Source organism: Phocoena sinus, chromosome 10 (genome assembly GCF_008692025.1).
Source record: "Phocoena sinus isolate mPhoSin1 chromosome 10, mPhoSin1.pri, whole genome shotgun sequence".
Classification (NCBI taxonomy): Eukaryota; Metazoa; Chordata; class Mammalia; order Artiodactyla; family Phocoenidae; genus Phocoena; species Phocoena sinus.
This window is the reverse complement of record NC_045772.1, coordinates 9,237,112-9,252,786: the sequence shown is the minus strand read 5'-3', so window position 1 is coordinate 9,252,786 and position 15,675 is coordinate 9,237,112. Positions and strand designations below refer to the sequence as shown.

The 15,675-nt window shown below is 48.3% G+C and overlaps 1 long non-coding RNA gene across 1 annotated transcript; it reads right to left on the bottom strand.

Moving 5' to 3' along the window:
• Window positions 1-327: 327 nt before the first annotated feature.
• LOC116760246 lies at window positions 328-15,618 on the bottom strand. The gene is made up of 3 exons (XR_004351690.1): window positions 15,359-15,618; window positions 6,434-6,547; window positions 328-1,686 (listed from the first exon to the last, which is right to left on the bottom strand). It is a non-coding gene; the product is annotated as an uncharacterized LOC116760246 (long non-coding RNA).
• Between the last annotated feature and the right edge of the window lie 57 nt (window positions 15,619-15,675).

The window sequence follows — 15,675 nt, the reverse complement described above, 5'->3', positions numbered from 1 at the left end:
TAAATTAAATCAAATTGAAGTACCATTTAAAATTTACCAAATTAGGGACTTCCCTGGTGGCGCAGTAGTTAAGAATCCACCTGCCAATGTAGGGGACACGGGTTCGAGCCCTGGTCCGGGAAGATCCCACATGCCACGGAGCAACTAAGCCTGTGTGCCACAACTACTGAGCCTGCGCTCTAAAGCCCGCGAGCCACAACTATTCAAGCCCGTGCACCTAAAGCCTGTGCTCCGCAACAAGAGAAGCCACTGCAATGAGAAGCCCGCACACTGCAAAGAAGAGTAGCCCCTGCTCGCTGCAACTAGAGAAAGCCCGTGCGCAGCAATGAAGACCCAATGCAGCCAAAATAAATAAATTAATTTTAAAAATAAATTTTACTAAATTATCAAACATTCATTTTAATAAAACGAGAGCATCATGGGGTGCCACAGGAGAATGCATCATAAAACTGCCGATGATAGAAACTGTGACAATCGTAAAGGTTATAAACATCTTTTGCATTCTAGGGCAGCAGAGGGGATCTGTTTACAGAGACGATCCTCCCTTTGTTCTGGGTTGTTTTGGAAAGACCACTTTCTTGAGCCCTCTTGGTCAGGCAGCTGTGAAGTAAGAGCTTCCTGCTATTCTTGGGGACGCCCAAAGACAGCTGCTTTAGACTAAGATGTTAAGTATTCTATTCAGTTATATAAACTGGGTCAGCTAGTTAAAGAACTTTTTTTCCCCCTTAATCTCGATTTTGGACTGCTCTGTGCAGGAGGGTGCAGGAGAAGGAGGTGAAGCAAGCTTTAGACGGGAGGCCAGGACTTCTTCTCCCCTGGGGTGGGGGGCTGGACAGGTCTACATGCTGGGCAATAGGGACCCAGTCAAGGGCACTGAGCCCCTGCACAGAGGCCAGTGGGGGCTAAGAAGAAAGCAGGCACGTGGCCCCCGTGAAGAATCCCAGACTGTGGACTTCCAGTTTATTTTAAATTTTTAAATATTTATTTATTTATTTGGCTGTGCTGGGTCTTTAGTTGCGGCCTGTGGACTCTTAGTTACGGTATGTGGGATCTAGTTCCCTGACCAGGGATCGAACCCAGGGCCCCCTGCATTGGGAGCACGGAGTCTTAACCCCTGGACCACCAGGGAAGTCCCTGATCTCCGATTTAAATCTGCCTTTTGTTCTCCCCAAACCTGCAGCCAGGTTTTGTCAGGTTGGTGGTAGCTGTGTTTCAGGGAATTCAGGGAGGGTGCTGAGCCCAGAGAAGCCATCCTGAGAGCTGAAGCCTGGAGATGTCACCAGATGGCAGGAGGTTACCCATTTCTGGGGAGAAGGGCAGTGGTCCAGAGGAAGGGAGGTGGCCGAGGTGATGAGTGGCAACCAGGTCAGAGCAGGAAACAGAAAGCATTGCTTGGAAGTCACTGGCAAAGTGAGCCTTGACGCTTAGGTGATTTTCACTTCAGTATTAAAGAGCAGAGTGGCCCAGGGGATGCAGAATCCCAGGACCCCTGGCTGCAGGTTGGAGGCAGGAGAACAGGCCCTTTTATATGCTGGGTGACTGGAAACTGCACCTGCAAACTGGAAGACAATTTTCCAATTGCAGCAAAACCTTTTAACAATGTGCATCTTCTGACCCGACAAAACCATTTCCTGGAGTTTATCAGAAGGTCAAAGAAAGGTAACTGTACAGCAGGGATCTGTGAACCTGGATGGGGAACAAAAACATGACACCTTTATTTCCAGGAACGTCTCGATGAAATTTAGCACTTCCTTCACTTACAAATATAGGCAGCAAACCACAGTAGAATTAGCCATACCTGTGGCTTTGCTGTCAACAGAAATCACAGCGTTGTAGAAATCAGAGCGTCGGCCACTCATCACCATTTCAGAGTTCCATCATTATTAGCCCCGCTATGGGATCTTGCTATTAAATGCATTCATAAGAAGCACATCCATAAGTACAACCCATTTTCTTTTGTTTCATAAGACTATTTTTTAGAGCAGGTTCAGGTTTACGTAAAAGTTGAGTGGTGATCATTTTGAAATGTACAGAAATATCGAATCACTATGCTGTGCACCAAGAACTAACATAGTATTGTAGGTCATTATATTTCAAAAACAGCTGAACAAACTCATAGAAAGAGAGATCAGATTTGTGGCAGGGGTGGGGGGGTGGGGAAAGGGGGAATTGGATGAAGGTGGTCAAAAGTACAAACTTCCAGTTATAAGATAAATAAGTACTAGGGATGTAATGTACAACCTGATAAATAATATAATGAATGCTGCTGTATGTTACACATGAAAAGCTCTTAAGGAAGTAAATCCTAAGAGTTCTCATCCCAAGGAAAACAACTTTTTTCTATTTTTGAAAATTTTGTATCTATATGAGATGATGGATATTCACTAAACTTACTGGGGTCATCATTTCATAATGTATGTTAGTCAAATCACTATGCTGTACACTTTAAACTTATACAGTGCTGTGCGTCAGTAATATCTCAGTAAAACCGACAGAAAATAAAATTGAGCAGGAGGGAATTCCCTGGTGACCCAGTGATTAGCACTTGGCGCTTTCACTGCCAAGGGCCCGGGTTCAATCCCAGTTTGCGGAACTAAGATCCCACAGGCCACGCTGCGTGGCCAAAAAAAAAAAAAAAAATTAAAATTGAGCAGGAAGGGACTTCCCTGGTGGTGCAGTGGTTAAGAATCCGCCTGCCGATGCAGGGGACGCGGGTTCGAGCCCTGGTCCGGGAAGATCCCACATGCCACGGAGCAACTAAGCCCATTAGCCGTAACTACCAAGCGTGCGCTCTAGAGCCTGTGAGCCACAACTACTGAGCCCGCGCTCCTCAACAAAGAGTAGCCCCCGCTCGCCACAACTAGAGAAAGCCCGAATTCCCAACGCAGCCAAAAATAAATAAATTAATTTTTTAAAAAATGTTAACAAAAATTGGGCTTCCCTGGTGGCACAGTGGTTGAGAGTCCGTCTGCCGATGCAGGGGACACGGGTTCGTGCCCCGGTCCGGGAAGATCCCACATGCCGCGGAGCGGCTGGGCCCGTGAGCCATGGCCGCTGAGCCTGCACGTCCGGAGCCTGTGCTCCGCAACGGGAGAGGCCACAACAGTGAGAGGCCCGGGAAAAAAAAAAGAAAAAAAAAAAAAATTGAGCAGGAAATACAGAAAGTTCCCACATACTTCTCATCTCACTGCCCCCAGAGTTTACCCTATTATTAATGTCCTGCATTACTGATACATTTGTTACCATTGTTAAACCAATAATGATGCATTTTTTTTTTTTTTTAATTTAAGGACATATTTTATTGAACTGAATATATTCAGATATTATCATTTCAACATGTGACACAAGCCTCATTTCTTTTTGCGGTACGCAGACCTCTCACTGCTGTGGCCTCTCCCGTTGCGGAGCACAGGCTCCGGACACGCAGGCTCAGCGGCCGTGGCTCACGGGCCCAGCCGCTCCGCAGCATGTGGGATCTTCCCGGACCGGGGCACGAACCCGCATCCCCTGCATCAGCAGGCGGACTCTCAACCACTGCGCCACCAGGGAAGCCCAATGATGCACTATTATTACTACTTTTAAAAAATTTATTTTGTTGAAGTACAGTTGTGTTAATTTCTACTGTACAGCAAAGTGATTCAGTTATACATATATATATATATATATATATATATTCCTTTTTATATTCGTTTCCATTATGGTTTATCACAGGATATCGAATATAGTTCCCTGCTCTGTACAGTAGGACCTTGTTGCTTACCCATTCTATATATAATAGTTTTCACCTGCTAACCCCAAACTCCCAATCCCTCCCTCCCCCACCCCCTTTCTCCCTTGGCAACCACAAGTCTGTTCTCTATGTCTCTGTGTCTGTTTGTTTCATAGATAAGTTCATTTGTGTTATATTTTAGATTCCACATATAAGTGATATAGAATGGTATTTATCTTTCTCTTCCTGACTTATTTCACTTAGTATGATAATCTCTAGGCCCATCCATGTTGCTGCAAATGGCATTATTTCAATCTTTTTTATGGCTGAGTAGTATTTCATTGTATATATGAATGATACATTATGCTTAACTAAAGTCCACAGTTTACATCAGGGTTCACTCTTTGTGTTGCACAATCTATGGGTTTTGACAAATGCATAATGTCACGTATCCACCATTACAGTACTGTATAGAATATTTACATTGCCCTAGAAATGCCCTGTGCTTCACCTATTCCTCCCTTCCTCTCTCTTCCTGAACCCCTGGAACCACTGATTTTTTACTGTGTCTAGTTTTGCCTTTTCCAGAGTGTCATATAGCTGGTATCATACAGTACGTGGCCTTTTCAGACTGGCTTCGTTACTTAACAATATGCAGTTAAGGTTACTCCACGTCTTTTCATGAAGCTTAATAGCTCTTTTCTTTTTTTTTGGCCGTGCTGTGCGGCTTGCAGGATCTTAATTCCTTGACTGGGGATTGAACCCCGGGCCACAGCAGTGAAAAGTGCAGAGTCCTAACCACTGGAACGCCAGGGAAGTCCCAATAGCTCATTTCTTTTTATCTCTGATAATATTTCCTTGTCTGGATTCCCAGTTCTTTATCCATTCATCTACTGAAGGATATCTTGGTTGCTTCAGTTTTGGCAATCATGAATAAAGCTTCTATAAATATCCATGTGCAGGTTTTTTTTTTTTTTTTTTTTTTTTGTGGTTTGCGGGCCTCTCACCGTTGTGGCCTCTCCCGTTGCGGAGCACAGGCTCCAGACGCGCAGGCTCAGCGGCCATGGCTTACGGGCCCAGCCGCTCCGCGGCATGTGGGATCTTCCCGGACTGGGGCACGAACCCGTGTCCCCTGCGTCGGCAGGCGGACTCTCAACCACTGCGCCACCAGGGAAGCCCCATGTGCAGGTTTTTGTGTGGATGTAATTTTCAACTCATTTAGATAAATACTAAGGTGCGCAATTGCTGGATCATATTGTGAAACTATGTTTAACTCTGTAAGAAACCACCAAACTGTCTTCCAAAGTGTCTGTGCCGTTTTGCATTCCCACCAGCAATGAAGGAAAATTCCTCTTGTTCTACATCCTTGCGAGCATTTGGTGGTGTCAGTGTTTTGGATTTTAGACATTCTAATAAGTATGTAGTGGTAACTCATTGTTGTTTAATTTGCAGTTCCCCAAAGACATGTGGAGCATCTTTTCATATGCTTATTTGCCATTTCTGCTCCAGGTTTAATCATAAGCTTAGGTGATGCTTTCTGTAGGAAGACTATCCTCCCCCACTGTTATCAGTTAGCCTTTGCTGTGTAACACACTATTCCAAAACTCAGTCGTTTATTTATTTTTAATATTTATTTCTATTTATTTATTTGGTTGTGCCGGGTCTTAGTTGCGGCAGGCGGGCTGCTTAGTTGAGGCTCCAGGGCTCCTTAGTTGCAGCACATGGGCTCCTTAGTTGTGGCATGCGAACTTTTAGTTGCAGCATGCATGCGGGACCTAGTTCCCTGACCAGGGATCGAACCCGGGCCCCCTTCCTTGGGAGTGCGGAGTCTTAGCCACTGCTCCACCAGGGAAGTCCCAAAACTCAGTGGTTTAAAATAAACTCACACATCTGTGGGTGTTGCGGGGTTCAGCTGATCACGGCTGGGCGGGGCTGGGTGGGGTTGGGTGCTTCAGGCCACAGCCAGCCTGAAGACCCGTGGGCTGCTCTGTTCCATGGGTCTCACACCTTCTTTGGACCGCTGTAGCCCAATTTTAAAACATATTTTGATAAATGTGTTTCAGGATAATTGGTTTCCTTTGCAAACTTTGGTATATTATTTTATGCATTTTAAAATATTATTTTTTGAGGGTGGCAGGCTTCTCCTGGTGGCCAGGGGCTCTCTTGCACAGAGAAGGTTAAGAAATCTTGGTCTACAGGGATACACCATGCAACCTGGAGTTGAATCCTGAGGAGCAGGAAACAACCAAGACATCATGCAAGGGAAACTGGTTAATTAATCTTGGTTGTATCTTTACAATGGAATGCCATGAGGGAAATAAGAACTTTATTGTAGAAGAATAATGAAATAAAACATTAAAATTATATTCAGTGGAAAAAACAGGTTATAAAATAATATGTACAGTGCTATCCAACTGCTTCCCTGCACCCCTGGTACCTACTGACCTGCTTTTGGTGACTACAGTTTTGCCTAAGAATTACTCGTTAAAGAAAATAAACAATTGATGAGATGCTTAGAGAAGTTAGCTGAATTCCCTAAGGTTGGGCACCTCCTCCGGGAAGCCTTTTGGATTCTCCATCCTCTTTATTCCTCCCTGCCCCCACCCCATCCAGCGAGTCTGTCCTTCTACGCCAAACCCAGGGTGTGTTTTTACTAATCACTGATTCAGGTTCATCTCTCTCTCTCCATTTGCTTCTCAAGGGCAGAGGCTCCACGTTACTTACCTTTCAACCTCCAGTACCTTCTATAGCAGCAACAAGGCCATTTATGGAGTACTCATTGGGTGCCGGGTGCATGCAAAACTCCTTACCGATGTCTATTCTATCTTCCCAGCAATCCTGAAAAGAGGATGGTAAAATTCCTTCCATTTAACTGATGAGACAAAGAAAGCTCAGAGAGGTTAAGCAACTCGTCTGAGGTCACACAGTAAAGGGCTGAGCTGGGACTTGAACCAGGTCTGTCCGAGTCCAGAGTCGTGCATATACCACCCTCTCTAAGGGTCTGATGCACGGTAAGTGCTAGGTAGGTATTTGTTGAATGAGTGGCTGGATGGAGGGCCACGCAGCTAGCAGTGTTCTAGCTGAGACTCAAACACCAGTCCTGCTTTTTCCATAGCCCTCTGGATGCTCAGGAAAGACACCTTTTGCCCTTTTCTTTGTCAGTTCTGACCGTCTTCCAGCAAACTCCCCTTCCTTTGGGCTCCTGAAGCCTGGGGTGGGCACTGGGGGTCTGGGGTCTGGGGTGCTCAGGGAGGGGTCTGGAGTGCCGGAAAGGAGAGGCCCTTGTCTCCAGGAGCTGCCAGGTGGGGAAACAGCCTGCAGATGGGCAGCCTGGTGGCACCGGGCTGGACTCAAGGAGGACCTGCTTCCCTTGGACGGCTCGGAAGCCAGGAGTCTCCACAGACAGAGCTGAGGGGCAGATGCAGGAGGGAGGTCACGACTGGGCCCCGGGGGTGGCTGGCCAGAGGAGTCCCCCACACAGATATCCTCCAGAGGGTTGAGCCACAGGAGGCAGGGACAGGAGCCACAGGACATGGTGTTGTCCGCGAGCACCTGGCCATGGTCAGGAGCTGGAACCGAGCCGGGGAAGGATCCCAGCCTCGGTCATGCTGCTGGCTGAGGGCCGGGGCACATTCCTGCAGGAGTTGGCTTCCTCTTGTCACGCTGGGCCATTTCCAGGGGTTGGCGGGGACCAGAGGAAGTCAGATCCACCCGGGGCTCTAAGGGGCCTGCGTTAAGTTCCTGGCTCTGCCACATTCTAGCTGTCACTTCAACTCCCTGGGCCTCAGTCTCCCTCTCTGTAATAAGAGCACCACCTTGCCTTTCCCAGTTTGGACATCTTTGCATACATTCCCCCGTGTGTTGTGAACCCACAACAACACTGTGAAGTAGGTATTATGGCTCCACTTTAGAGAGGAATTCACACCGTCATATTGGATTAGAGGCCCACCTGACTCCAGTATGATCACATATTAACATATTACATCTGGGACTTCCCTGGCGGTCCAGTGGTTAAGACTTCGTGCTTCCACTGCAGGGGGCGTGGGTTCGATCCCTGATTGGGGAACTAAGATCCCACATGCCATGCAGCACGGCCAAAACAAAACAAAACAAAACATATTACAACTGCAACGACCTATTTTCAAATAAGGTCACATTCTGAGGTACTGGGGATTAGGACTCCGTGAATCTGGGGGGACACGATTCAACCCATAACAACACTGTCATGAAGTAGGGGGTCACAAAGACAGCTCTTGAAGCAAAGGAGCTCCACTGCTTCCTAGCTGTGTGACCTTGGGCAAGTGACCTAACTTCTCTGGGCTTCATTTTTCATGACTGTAAAATAGGGATTGTGCATATCACTGACAGACGGCTCCAGCTGCTGCCTTTCCAGATCCACCCTCATGTTCCTGCCAAGGTTGCAGGAATGGACTGCTCCTAACTAGTGACTGAGCAGAGGGGAGCTAACTCGGGCTGGTCCCCACGAGACACAGGACGCCTTTAACCAGGACTCTCCAGGTCACCTGACACTTTCCTATGGCTGCACTACCTACCTGCCATCTGAGACCCTTCTCACTCAACCCCCCGCCCCCCCCCCCCCCACCCCCAGGAGTCAGACCTTTAGACCTGCATCATGGTCTGATGGCATATCCCAGTCAGGGGTAATAGTAACACATTCCACGGGAGTGGTTATGACAACCCTGCACACGAAGTAATATGTGTAAAGCACTGAGAAAAGTGCTTGGCACTTGGTACGTGCTCAATAAAAGTTCATTCATTCACAAAGCATTTATTTAGTGTCTGCTATGTGCGAAACACTGGGGTTGCAGAGACGAGTAAAACCTAGTCCCGGCTTTCAAAGAGGTCACAGCATCTTTGAAGAGGTAAACCAAAGTGAAGATAGCAGTAGTGCACAGAGAAATTGAGAGCACGACGCGGGGGTGAGCATTCTGGAAATGATCTTAAAGGAGTAATTCAGGGGAAAGGAAAGCTGCGAACATGAGGACGCCTGGGGCTTTCCCCACCACCCACAATCCACCCCGCGCCCAGGAATCACAGAGATCAGAACGATCGGCCTCAAATCCAGATCTGATCACATCCTTCCCCAGCTGCCAGGCACCTGGAGGCCCCCAGACACTTACGGTTCACGAAGCACCGCTGGTCCTGCCCCTGCCTCTGCTCCAGCTTTGGCTCAGCCTCACCAGCACTGAAGCCAGACAGACCATCGCTTCAGGCTTTAGCTGCCACCTTTCTTTCTCTACCAGTTGTATGCTCTTGCAGGTACCTCTGCCTGGAACACCCTTCCCTTCCATATCATTTGACCACCTCCTATGTATCCTTCAGGCCTCAGCTAAGATGTCACTTCCTCTGGGAGGCCTTCCCTGATTTCCTAAGTAGAGGAGGTGGCCCTCTTCCGGGTCCCCTAGCCCCATGCTATACTGCTCTGCCAGGGTCTGGTTCCTTGTCTGTTTCCTCACAGGACTGTGAGTTCCTTCAGGGCAGGAACTGTGTTTACATTTCTATTTTTAATTTCTTATGAAAAATTTCAAACATACACAAAAAAGGGAGAGAACAGCACCATAAAATCCCATTCACGCATCACCCCAGATTATACTGATTTTGTCCCACTGGTTCTATCTCTCTCCCCTTGTTTTCTTTTTTCCCCTTTGCTAAAATTGTAAAGCAAATCATTCCCTCCCCCCCCCCCCCGCCATGTATTTCACTGTGCTTCTGTAAGAAATTTAATGAATGGTTTTCAATCATATGAATGATTGCTGCCAAGCTGTTTATAATAGCCCCCAACTGGAAACACGCTCATCAGCTAACATTTGAAAATGAGGGGGTGCTCAAAGGACTCTGATGCATCCTTTCAGATGGTCAGTATGAAGACCACACAGCCCCATGGAAAAATGCTTGTGACCAAGAAAAGCCCAGAAAGGCAGAGAGCCCAGCCCAAGGTGGTCTCTGCATTCTCTTTTGGCAACCAGGCCAAAATATCTGCCTGGGTTCCCAGCCAGAATGGAGAAGGCAGAAAGGAGGGTGAGGATGAGGGTGGTGGGATGTGGGCGAATCAGCTATTCTCTCTTCCAAGTATTCTTCAGCGTCTTTAACAGCACCTTTCCAAGCTGTTACCTGCAAACCAGATTCGCTGCAGGGCTGTGTGTGAGGCTGAACAAAGGACTGATGGCATCTCCTGGCTCCATGGGGAGCTTGCTGGAGCCATAGAAAGCCTTGCTGAAGACCTCATGACAAAGGGCGGATCCAACCCCCAGGCACAGCCCTTCTCAGTTCCCAGAAGGTGGCCAACGAGCTACATGGCTGTTTGTTCTTCTGCTGTTGGGGGTTTGGAAAGGCCACGGTGTGGTGGCATGGAGTTATCTGATGTCCCGGGCCATGTGTGTGCTTCACCGTGCATCGGGGCCCTTGTCCCCGCCAGGTGGCTTGTCCACCTGGGCACCTGGAGCTTGCTCTGGCCATTTAAACAGTTATCAAGGTCAGCAGCTGTGACATCTTTGTTCCTTGGCAGAAGCATGACTTGGACTGATGGCAAACCCTGACCCACAGGGTTGTCCTGGGGAAAACAGGATCCACTTTACAGCTTGGTTCCCAGGCACGGTGACCTCAGAGAAGGGGGCCTGTCCCCAGCAGACTTCCTTGGATCCACCCCTACCCCTTGGGAGCTCAGTGTCCTGCAAACAGGAGGCGCTGACTTAATGCTTGTTCTCCCAAGTGCCATGCTGAGCCCAGCGTCTTTTTGCTCCCTGGAAGATCAGACTCGAGGAATTTTGGAAAAAAGGACCCATCATGGTGCATTGGTTAGGGGGTCAGGGGTGGAAAGAGGCATTGGGGGGTTATCTAGAAGCCCCAAGTCTAGTCCCAGCTCCCCTGTAAGTCACTTGGGGACCTTGGGACTGCCTGTCCCCCACTTGCCTCATCTACCAATGTATCCATTCATCTCTGACTCTTCAATCAATTTGATGCCACACACAGTCACTGAGAAGCTTCCCCAGGGCCTACGAGGAGACCCAGAGCTGAAATGCCATAGTTCCTGTCGTCGGAAAGGCCACTCCAAACAATAACTGTGTTTTTTTGTTTTGTTTTGTTTTTTTGCGGTACACGGGCCTCTCATTGCCGTGGCCTCTCCCGCCGCGGAGCATAGGCTCCGGACGCGCAGGCTCAGCAGCCATGGCTCACGGGCCCAGCCGCTCCGCGGCATGTGGGCTCTTCCCAGACCAGGGCACGAACCCGTGTCCCCTGCATCGGCAGGCGGACTCTCAACCACTGCGCCACCAGGGAAGCTCTGTGGTTTTAAATGATCAACAAATGACTGAGGGAGTGATTCTTGGTGAGGGAATTGATGGAGTTCAGGGCAGGCCACCTCCAAACATGCCACTCTGGCATATTGATTATTTTGAATTAAAGTTTCTTGGGAAACAGCCCGTGCAAGAACATGCTTACCCTCCTTTGTCCCCCTGAAAAAGCAGGAAATAAATCTCCCATGTGAAGATACCCTCTACCAGGAGGAGAGGAGGCATCCTTATCGCCAGAGATAGCGAATTCAAGGTCTCAAGGCCAAGAAGGCTGTATAAACAAACTTTGTTACTTCTTCATTAATTTGCTACCCCAAGCAAAAAGGCTTCCGTGTTGTCAAATCTTCACAAGTAATTGTTTCTTTGCCTACAAGGTATAAAAGCTGCCTGCTTTAGTCACTTCTTTGAGCTTCATATGTTTGGGGCTCCTGGACGTTCGAAATTAAATTTGATTGTTTTTCTCCTGTTGATCTGTCTTATGCCAATTTAATTATATTAGACCAGCCAAAGAGAACCTAGAAGGGCAGAGGGAAATTTTTGCTCCCCTACAGGATCAAGAAAAATGTCAAGGGCTTTCATTTGCTAAGGGTCTTGAAGATGGAGCAGAAGTTCAGCGGGCAGGCAAGTGTGGGAACAACAGGGACAAAGATGGAGGCAGGAAACACGTGGTCGTCTGAGAAACTTGAAGAAGTTATGCCGAGGCTTAGCTGGGAAGGGCCTTGGCGGGTCTGCTTACTTCACTGGTTGCCAGGAAAGGCCTTAGTGTCTCCTACTAACGTGTTTTTACCCACAACAGCAGGACACTTTTTTTTTTAAATTTTGTTTGTTTTTGGCTGCGTTGGGTCTTCGTTGCTGCGCACAGGCTTTCTCTAGTTGTGGCGAGCAGGAGCTACTCTTTGTTGCGGTGCACAGGCTTCTCATTGTGGTGGCTTCTCTTGTTGCAGAGCATGGGTTCTAGGCGCACAGGCTTCAGTAGTTGTGGCACGTGGTCTTAGTAATTGTGGTGCACGGGTTCTAGAGCGCAGGCTCAGTAGTTGTGGCGCACGGGCTTAGTTGCTCCGCGGCATGTGGGATCTTCCCAGACCAGGGCTTGAACCTGTGTCCCCTGCATTGGCAGGCAGATTCTTTTTTTTTTTTTGCGTTACGCGGGCCTCTCACTGTTGTGGCCTCTCCCGTTGCGGAGCACAGGCTCCGGACACGCAGGCTCAGCGGCCATGGCTCACGGGCCCAGCCACTCTGCGGCATGTGGGATCTTCCCGGACCGGGGCACGAACCCATGTCCCCTGCCTCAGCAGGCAGACTCTCAACCACTGCACCACCAGGGAAGCCCTGGCAGGCGGATTCTTAACCACTGTGCCACCAGGGAAGTCCCAGCAGGACACTTCTGACACCAAGTGTGTGGTTCCCCCAGCCAGCAATTCTCCAGCTCTCTGCAGACACCAATGGGGCGCCCGGTAATTTAATTCATTCTAATGCTAAGTATCTGGAGTCAGTGCAGACCCCACAGGTTAAGGGCCGAGTACACAAGACTGTCCCCCTCTTCAGTTGCAAGTAGAGATTCCTCAGGTTACCCACATTTCTGTACAATTTGGCTACAAATCAGGGATTCCCTCCACCCCCTCCTCACCTTTCATAATTTGCTGTAACAGCTCACATAACTCAGGGAAACACCTTACTTCTGCCGGGTTATTACAAAGGATACAAACAGCTACATGAAGAGGTACATAGGGCAAGATCTGGTAGGGTCCACAGAGAACAGAGCTTCTGTCCCCATGGAGTTTGGGGTGTACCACGCTCCCAGGAAGTGTATGTACTCACAACTCAGAAGCTCTCCAAACCCCTTTGTTCAGGGTTTTTATGGAGGTTCCATTACATAGGCATGATTGATGAAATCACTGGCCACTGGTGATTAACTCAATTTCCAGCCCCTCTCCCCTCCCTGGGGCAGGGGAAGGGGGACTGAAAGTTCCAATCCGCTAATCACAAGGTTGGTCCCTCTGCGATTAACCCCCAACCTGAAGTTATCTAGGGGCCTCCAGACACCAGTCATTCATTAACCGTAAACTCCAGTACAGTGGAAAGCTGCTTGTTACGAAAAACAAAAGATGCTCCTATCACCTCTGTCAGGAAATTTCAAAACCCTTTCAGAAGCTCTGTGCTAGGAACTGGGACAAAGATGAAATATACATGTCTTATTATATCACAACATTGCAGAGTCAGACCTGAGTTCAAAATCCTGACATTTCTATGTTGGATGACTTGCTGAATTGGAGTTTCCTGCTTTATAAATTAGGAGATTACAATACCTATCTCACCAGGTTGGAGTGAGAAGTAAATAAGTGTATGATGAAAAAACATCCAACAAGTTCCTGGCATCCAGTAGGTGCTCGATGCGTGTTTATTCTCTTTTAAAAAATTAAAGTTTACTCTGAATGTAATAAACATCAGCACCTACCACAGGTCAGGTCTCCCCGTGGCATCTCATTTAATCCTTGCAGTCATTCTGTCAGGTAGATTATCACTCTCATTCTACAGAGGAGGATACTGAGGCTCAGAGAGGGCAGGTGGCTTGTTCAAGGTCACACAGGCGACAGGATATGGAGCCGGAATTAGAATGGAGTGGGCTGGACTCCAAATCTTAATTCTTTCCAGACTCTCCCTCAACAGACACACCACCAGGCCTCAGCAACCCCGTTCATGGCAGAGACTGCACATAAGCTCCTGGTATCCATTTCCCAATCTTTTTTCAGTAACAGAAACTGTAGTTGGTCACTTTGTAGTTCAGTCCAAAGCCTTCATTTCCTGACCTCCCTTTCAGTGAGATACGGCCATGGGGCTAGGTTACTGCCATTCCGATGTAAGGAGAAGCATCATGAGGGACCTCTAAAGTCTCCTTAAAAGGGAAGGGAGATTGCTTGCAAGTAAATGTTGATGTGAAAAAAAAAAAAAAAAAAAAAAGGAGGAAGCAAATGCCACCTTCCTACCTTTCTCTTTCCTTCCTGCTGGATGAACTCAGACTAAATGACTGGAGCTCAAGCAGTCATCTTGGGCCATGTGAAGCTGTGCTGGTAGGACAGCAAGATGGTGAATTACCATCCCAGTCCTAGACTGCCTCCCTCTTCCCTCTTCTGAATATCAGCTCTTCTCTATTAAGCCTTTCCTTCAGCATTTAAACAGGCTCAAGTTTCTCCCAACCTAAAAGAAAAAACTCTTCTCAAACCCATGTTCCCGCCCACCAACTGGGAAGAACCACCTATTCTCAAGGTCTTTGTGTCTCCTTTTCCCAGCCATTCCTCAACTCACTGCATCTGGGTTTCTGTCCTACCATTCCATCCGAATTGCCTGGGCCAAGGGCCTCCAGACAGCTAAATCTAACAGGCTTTCTTCGGTTACCTTCTAACTGGATCTCTCAAAAGCATGTCATGTTGCTGCCCATGCCCCCCTCATCTTGGGTTCTGTGCCACCTCTGCTCCCCCTGCCTCTCTAGCTGCTCACTCTCTGTTGGCTTTGCTTACTAACCCGCTGCTCTGAGCTCTAGTCTTCTCTAAGGAATGATCTGACTTCTTTTCTTGCATGTCTCAAAAGCAACTCAAACTCAACATATCCAAGGAATTCCCTGGCGGTCCAGTGGTTAGGACTTTGCGCTTTCACTGCCGAGGGCCGGGGTTCAATCCCTGGTCGGGCAACTAAGATCCCACAAGCCACGCTGCACAGCCAGAAAAACCCAACATGTCGAAAATGAACATTCTCCCTCTCCTCAGACCTAGTTGTTCTTGCCAGAAATCTGGGAGAATCTTTGACACATCATTTCCCATCATCACCCACAACCAATCCATGGTCAAGCCCTGACGATTTCATCTCCTAAATAAAGTTCACCACCATCAGCTGACACAAACCACTCTAGGGACTGTTGCCTGGATCCAGTACAACATTCTCCGAATTAGTCTTTCTGTCTCCATGCCAATCCTCTTCTATACACCAATTTTGTACACAGTAGTCGAAGGGATCTTTCTACCAACAGGGTCATGTCAATGGCTTGCTCAGAAGTCAACAACTTTCCTTTGTCCTCCAGACAAATAGCCCAACTCCTGCCTGGGGCTAGCAAGGTCAGAGCCTGCCCCCTACCCCCTTCACCTCACTCCCCCTCCATCTCTGTTCCAGCCACAGCGGCCTTCGGTGACACCCATGCTTCCTGAACCCACCCGCTCCCTTTCCTCGTGCCTTGTGCACTAGCTGTCCCCTCCAGCCCTTCCTTGTCGCCAGTTACCTGCCACACTGCCACGCCTGCCACATGCATAAACTCCCTTCCCAGTAAGCAGCAGCATTCGAAATGACTTACGTATGTAAATGTTGTCCTTCCCAATTAACATGTTAGCTTTTGGAGGGCCTGTCTTCCTTGCTGCTTCACCCCAAAGGGCCAGGCACAGTCACCCAAGGAATATTTACTGAGTGAATGAATAATTCGCCCTCTCCCGCCCCCATAGTGCTCATAAAGTACCCTAATCCAGGGTCTTAAGAGCCCCACCTGAAAGGGATCCTGAAGAAAGTTCTGTAAATAAAGATGAAGAGGGGCTACTACATAAGGAAGCCGTCCTTCCCTTTATCTCTTACGGGAGAAATGGTGGAAGAGCGCGCCTGCGCACTCGCTTCCCTACG